Here is a 7109-nt window from a genome sequence, read left to right as displayed (position 1 = left end):
TTACTCCAGGCTAAAACCTCCAGGCCGAGGGCTTTCTTTGTTCTTGGTAGCTGTTGATCAATGCCTCTCAATATAGCGTTGCGTAACACATGTGTCATGAATAGAGTGGTCGGTGGGTGTCGACAAACAGAAAAGTGTCGCAAAGGGACCCGCGAATCTATAAGAAAGCCTGATATAATCCGCTCACTATATCAGTTTCATCATTGCATGAAAAGAAGCTACGCAGGAGTATGGCGATCTGTTTATCCCGACACAGCTCTGTTGCGACTTCGCTGAAACATTGCAAGAAAAGTACGAGCATCCGACGAGAGAAATGAATTTTAATGCCGTGGGTCTGGCCGAAGCAACTTGGCGAATTGCGTGAAACATTTGCAGAGAGGCACAGGAGGCTCTCTTGGCTGCAACAGTTACGAGAGCGTCTTATCATTACAATCACGACCTCGGGCATCGCTTGCTATTCTGCAGAGGTGTCCTCGAAAATGAAGCATGCAAGCCGGTAGAGAGAGTGTGATTGCGGAGAGGAAGGCACGCTTAAAACTAAATCGAAGTGTGTGTTGTGCTGCGGAAACTCGGCGAACCTGTCAGCACGAGCAATGGGTGTTACACAAATTTTCACTTTCTTCTTGAGACATGCTCACTGCTGATAACCCGGGATATAGCTTTTCGTTGCAGTGGATTCATTATGACAACAGTATTTGCAAGAGCGATAAAATGGAGGCGCCTTTACCGAATAATCAAATGAATAGAAGAGGGCATCTACAGAAGCGCATGTGCGTCGACCGCAGCTTTTGCCCCATCCAATTTTGTGCCAGCGTTTTGGTTAAAGTGATAGCGAACGCTGTGATGATATTATTGCCAAAGAAAATGTCAGCTTTAGCATTGTGCATTATATCTCGTGCATTGATCCTGAAAAGTTAGTTGCATACCGAAGTGCTATATAGGCCTTTGTGCGGCAAACAGCTTAATCATGCCGATTTACTTTTACCGTCAGCAACCCTGCGTGCTATAGTTATTCGAAAGTAGCTCAATAGGCACTTTTTAGCGATTCCTTTTGCCGCAGGGCAATGGTTGGCTAATATTATTAAAGGAAACAGATTAAACACACTTAGAAATCCGCGGTTCTTGGTACACAACTATCTCTTAATGCTTGCAGAAATACGTTAAACTTATTTTACAGGCTTAGCGTCTTGCTAATTATCGTCATTGGCTAAAGGTACAAAAATCAAAACGATCACACATTTGCAGCAATAATTAAGACGCAAGGTTTACACCATTGAAAATGAAGGCACCCTGAAAAGTCTACTGAAGCTTAGTTCATTAACTGCATTCAGCCATTGTTACAGTTGCATATTTTAGAGTGAGCAGCAGTTAATATACTATACGTACTGATTGCATAATCGCCTTAGTGCTGAAAACAGAAAAAAATTACTCAGCAATTCTTGTGCATATGTACTGTACGCCTCAGTTTTGAAACTGCTACTAAGAGCAGTGAATGACTCGTTTGGATCACAGACATCAAAACACAGAATTACCGTTTGCACGTTTCACTTGCCACCACACATGAACTGCAAGGGATGTTTGCTTCAGTGTATACAGTGCCACATTTATTTCTTTATTTTCTTGTTTAGCTTGTAGTTTCGGTAAATCGAGGCGTGCGGCACAAGCTTCAGCTCGACCACAGATATAAATCTAGAGAAATTAAAAAAAATTGGCCAGAACTATGATCGGCAGAAGTTTCTCGAGATTCGCGCATATAGTAATATAGCCCGCTAACCTTACTCAAATTTCAGCACGATTGGAGATGTTCACCAAAGCGGAGCGTTAAACGAGCTGATTGGGCTTAATTAAATAACCAAGTTCTTTCTCAATGTGTATGTGACGCTGTTTCATTAAAATTTCGTGCGGTTTATTTAAGTTAAGTGTCTCACCAACATTCTTTATGAGTATGGGCTATATCTGAGATTTGTAACGCTGTATATACAGCTTGTAAATGAAAATACACGTAACTTAAATCAGATGCCCTTGTGACCTACAGAGACGATGGTTTGGATAGTGCAATTGTTTAAAGTGCTTTGTGTGTCCCTGTATGCAAGTGCAGTACGTGCAGGCTCACTTCTGTTTATGCAAATATTATATGAATGCGATATTTTCTGTTCTCGCTGCAAGTTTATACTTCTTTGTACGAATGTACCCGGCTGCTTTTGTGTCGTTTTTTGTTCCTTTTTGAAGAATGTGTTACCTGCTTAGTTAAGTCTGTCTGCACCGTATTTTTAAGCCTATCAGTAAATGTAAAATATTTACGAGATTATGTTCATATTACGCGTACGTTTTAAACAACAAGGCAGAGAAAAGTTGACCAGCCGTGGTTGCTTAGCGCGTTTGGCGCTAGGCTGCTAAGCATGAGGTTGCGAGGTCAAATCCCGGCCGCGGCGGCCGCATTTCGATAGGCGCGAAATGTACAAACGCCCGTGCACACGTTAAAGAAGCTCAGGTGGTCACACTTAACCACGATAGTCCCCCACTGCGGCGAGCCTCTTAATCAGATCGCGGTTCTGGCACGTAAAACACCATAGATTATTCTTACTACAGTAAGTTTTTCACGGCTTACAACTTTCTCGTAGGTACAATATTCGATTGACTTAACGGTATTACTAAATACAGTAAGGTACGTATACACTGAAGTGTAGGTATGCCATTCGTTTTTATTCTTTATCACGTAAAGCCGAGAAAGGGATTCATTGCGAAACTGCAGCCCGCACGCAAGAAACAAACCACGAGGCCAAAGGTAACGCACGACTGCGTGTGGATTTCATTTGCCTTGTGTCTCGTTTGTTGTGTTCGCACTGCAGTTTCACAATGAATAGCTATGGACTCGCCCAACTTTGAGCACTTTTAGAAGAAAGGGATGTTTTGGCAAAGCACCTTTCTTTTAAATTTTTAGCGCACGCAGTAACAAGCTCTCTCAGATTACTGGTTAATGCCGTTTACTCTTTCGTGCTCTAAACTCGCTAATGTTCTAATCTTATGCCTTGATTTGAAAACGTTACGTGAACAGCACGCACGAATACTAAATTTAGTAATAGTACAGCCTTTAACTATAGGTACTACATGTGTCACATCCTTGAATAAAGCTGATATATTTTATTTCTTCTTTCTTACGCCCCACTGGTACGTGAAAGCGGACGTTATAGTGGCTCAGTAGCCCGGGATGCCTAATTATTTCAATGACTCGGCGTTTCGCATATGTCTTCCTGAATGGTTGGGTCACTGAATGTTTAAGCGGGCACGCGCACGTCTGTTCATACCAGTACTGCATGAGTGCGATGTTCTTCTGTTATCGTTGCAAATTACTTCTTAGTACAATTGTACCTGGTTGCGCAATGTCCCCGCAATATTGTCGCTGCAGCCGGCAATTACAACGAAATTGTCTTGCGAGGAGCTTAAAACAATACAGTAAACTTATTGAGGGGCTCTAATTAAAAGTTAAGATTGTGTATATGTCACCATTCTTTAGTTCTACACCATTGATATTAGTTTAGGAACGCACATCGAGAAAAGCTGTAAAGGCGCACTGGAATTGCGAATACAATTTATTTTATTCATACTTGAGAGACTCCTGAATGCCTTTTTGTAAGTTTATGCTATTACTGGGAGCGTCTGCATGCTTGGCGTTGCTCAATGCGTATTCCTGCAAGGTATAACAAATAGGTAAAGTTCAACTGTTCGTTTTCACAAAGGCTAGTATTTTTAATTCAGACCATCTACATACCAATTCGTGCCTCACTTTTCTCCGCTTTCTTATAGTCATGTTTGGGGAATACTCGTCGTTTGATATGGCATTCAATGGCCATATAATTTACTGCTTTTCCGGATAACTAGTCAGGCGAACGAAAGGAAAAAAACAATTAAATAGAAGGTAACAAAGAAACGGTGTTTTTATTAGTGTCTTTAATAGAACAATAATAATTACAGGGTGTTTCTGCGCGAATCTGTTTGCAACATTTAAAAATCATAACATCTGAATTGCGTTCATCGGTCTAACTATTTCGGCTAATTACAGGCATCTACTTTCTGAGGAGAATAAAATAACGTTAGCAAGACATCGAAACTTCGAATAAATCGTAATCTAGTAATGCGATAAAACGTAAGCTTCAGTGTTTGCAGGCTTACACTTTGATCGCATAATTTTATTCTGGATTGCGACTTGCAGCTGCAACACAAAAGAGGACATCTACTTGTTCTGATGCACAGCAATCTATGTGCTACTGCTGTCTACCGCATATTCATATCTCTGTCTTCAAAGCATGTTCAAATAAAACAAGCTGCCGCTTGTTACGATTGCGATACCTAACACTTCGCTCCAAACAGCTTCAACTGATTTCGCAGCGTAATTTACAGTAAACAGTTCTCAGACACAGCATGAAAGAGAACGAATGGTTCCCTCGAAGATAATGAGTACCCAGGGTTCTTGATGTGGAGCTTCCTGTACGCTGAGTGAGCCAGGCATGAAAGTATAAAATAACTAGGATTATGGATGAATTTATTTCACGCGTACACTAAAATGTTTAACTGTATATTTTAATACGTCAACTAATCGTATGTCCTCATCTATGACGTTCCATGTGTCACTTTAAAGAATCCTGAGCACGAGGTCGCGGGATCGAATCCCGGCCGCGGCGGCCGCATTTCGATGGGGGCGAAATGCGAAAACACCCGTGTACCTAGATTTAGGTGCACGTTAAAGAACCCTAGGTGGTCAAAATTTCCGGAGTCCTCCACTACGGCGTGCCTCATAATCAGAAAGTGGTTTTGGCACGTAAAACCCCAAATATTATTATTATTACTTTAAAGAATCATTCTCTTCCATACTTTTTGTGATGCGATACAGTGCATTGCAGTTTGTTTACTCAGTGTCCTGTAAATCGATTGAATATTTTGCCACGTTCGAAAAAGCAGGGGACCAACTTCTTACAACCTACCCGCTGGTCATATCTCTAGTGTTTCTCGGAGTTATCGCGGTAGAGTTTCCTCCGATGAAAAAGGAGATGTATGTAGCTTTCGCGAACTTCACAGGGTATTTCGAAAATACTTTCGATGGGCAATTCAAACATCTATACTGGTTTGACCATAAGGTTTGACTAATCTTTACTATACGGTAACTTCTTGGTCACCAGCTGTATTGACTGCAGCCACTTGCGGACTCAATCCACAAAACTTTATTCGCCCAACTTGTTCGACGAGCTTTATAATGCACGTACAGGTATTTCAAAATTTCAAGAACCACGTGAATAAACGACGCTTTTAGTACAATCATCATTCCTCGGTAACTTCCTGCACTTTTCGGTACATCTGCAGGTATCTAACCACTATTACGCCAGCTTGGACCACTGGGCATGTGCCGCTGGTCACGTGAACGTTTTTGGCCAATCCTTCGAAATGGTTATTTAGCGCTGCGTGTGGGTGCCCGGATAACAAAGTAGAATAAGAGCCACGAAGTCAAGTCAGCAACAGAAAATTGAAGGCGTCAGCTACAGAAGCTTGGAAAAGTCGGCATCAAAAGCCGCCAAGTATTTAGAAAGAAGTGAAAAGAATGGGACCAGAACGTGCAATGAGCGAGGAGCGCTGACCGACAAAGGAGTGAATAAAATGCCGGTAACAGAAAAATGAAGTAGAAGAAATGAGAAATAGAAGTGATGCATAGAAGTAGAAGTGAGAAATAGAAATGAAGTGCTACACAGAAGTGAAGAATTTGGCAATATGGTGGGTCACTTCACTGCTGCAGTGCTAATCGCAATAACGTCCACGCTTATCGTGAAGTTGGTTTTGCCGGAATTGCTTTACGCCTAGGAAGCAAACGTTTACCAGGTACTTGGGGGTGCAAATCTTAGCTGACTGCCAGCTTAGCTGAGGACGCCTGACCATCATCGGTAGCATTTGCTGAAGCATGGAAACATTTTTTTTTCGTTCAAATCAAAGAAGTAGCACAGAGATGCACACATGGAGTTCCTACTAATTAGAGGAGGGCAGGTGAAAATTGTACCTCTGGCAAGGCTCAGCGTGCTACAAAGTTCAGCGGATCTACACGTATTTCACTGCATTGAAATCTATTTACACGCAGTCTACCGCTTCCTTTTCAGAATAAAAAAATATAGATGCGTTCACTCTATTGAGCCATGATTGCCGTGTTCGTTGAAATAACTTTTAATGTTACTTATATCACAAGGAGGACAGTAACAAACACACTTTCATTAAAACACAGTATTTTTTCTCACTTGAACTAACATTCGAATGCCTTGCCTGGACATGTTCGTTTACTGACATTGACCGATTTTCTGCCTGCACGTGATATGCGTTGTTTTTTTTTCCACACGTGCAATTGCCTCAGCAGAGGTGCAGTTTGTAAAAAGAAGTGAAATAAAATAATACAAAACATACAACCTAGATCACAATAGACTTATGCGGCGCTGCAGAATCAGAGGTCATTTACCAGCGAAGCAGCTTTTCGGCCATATTTGGTAATAAATTTCTACTGACAATAATCTAAGCAAACACTTCCAAAATTGACACGAATATAGGGCAAGCAAGGTGGCTTCCGCTGCAAATTTCAGCTTGATGTCACATTTATTTCTCCCGGCATACAAGGAAAGCATACACATGGCGTTTGCAGAACGTGCAGGGCTTTCAAGCAATACATTAGGTAATTTATTGCGTATAACGTAATAACCCAGACATTAAAAATTATACCTGATTGCAAAGTGTAACATTCCCCTTATTTCTACCAAATAATAGGTGTGTGCAGCTCTAAGTGCTATTAGGACGCATAGAGAAACATTCGACGGAACACACCTATAACGCTTCGGAGTGTTTGCCTAAATAATTTACTGAAAACGTCGTAATTAACCTGCACACGCTAAACTTTGTACCCGTAATATGCCTCTTATTTTTATAAAATATAATATAGTTAATTTCAGTTCCCCAAATAAACCTTTTATGCGCTTCGTATACATAATGCCCGAAAAGTGGGAAAGAACGAGTATTTGGTAATTATATGTCAAACACGTATTTAACTCTTGAACTTTAACACATCACCTCAAACATGCCCCCTATTT

Source organism: Dermacentor variabilis, chromosome 5 (genome assembly GCF_050947875.1).
Source record: "Dermacentor variabilis isolate Ectoservices chromosome 5, ASM5094787v1, whole genome shotgun sequence".
Classification (NCBI taxonomy): Eukaryota; Metazoa; Arthropoda; class Arachnida; order Ixodida; family Ixodidae; genus Dermacentor; species Dermacentor variabilis.
The sequence above is the reverse complement of the archived record's forward strand: the minus strand, read 5'-3'. Positions refer to the sequence as shown.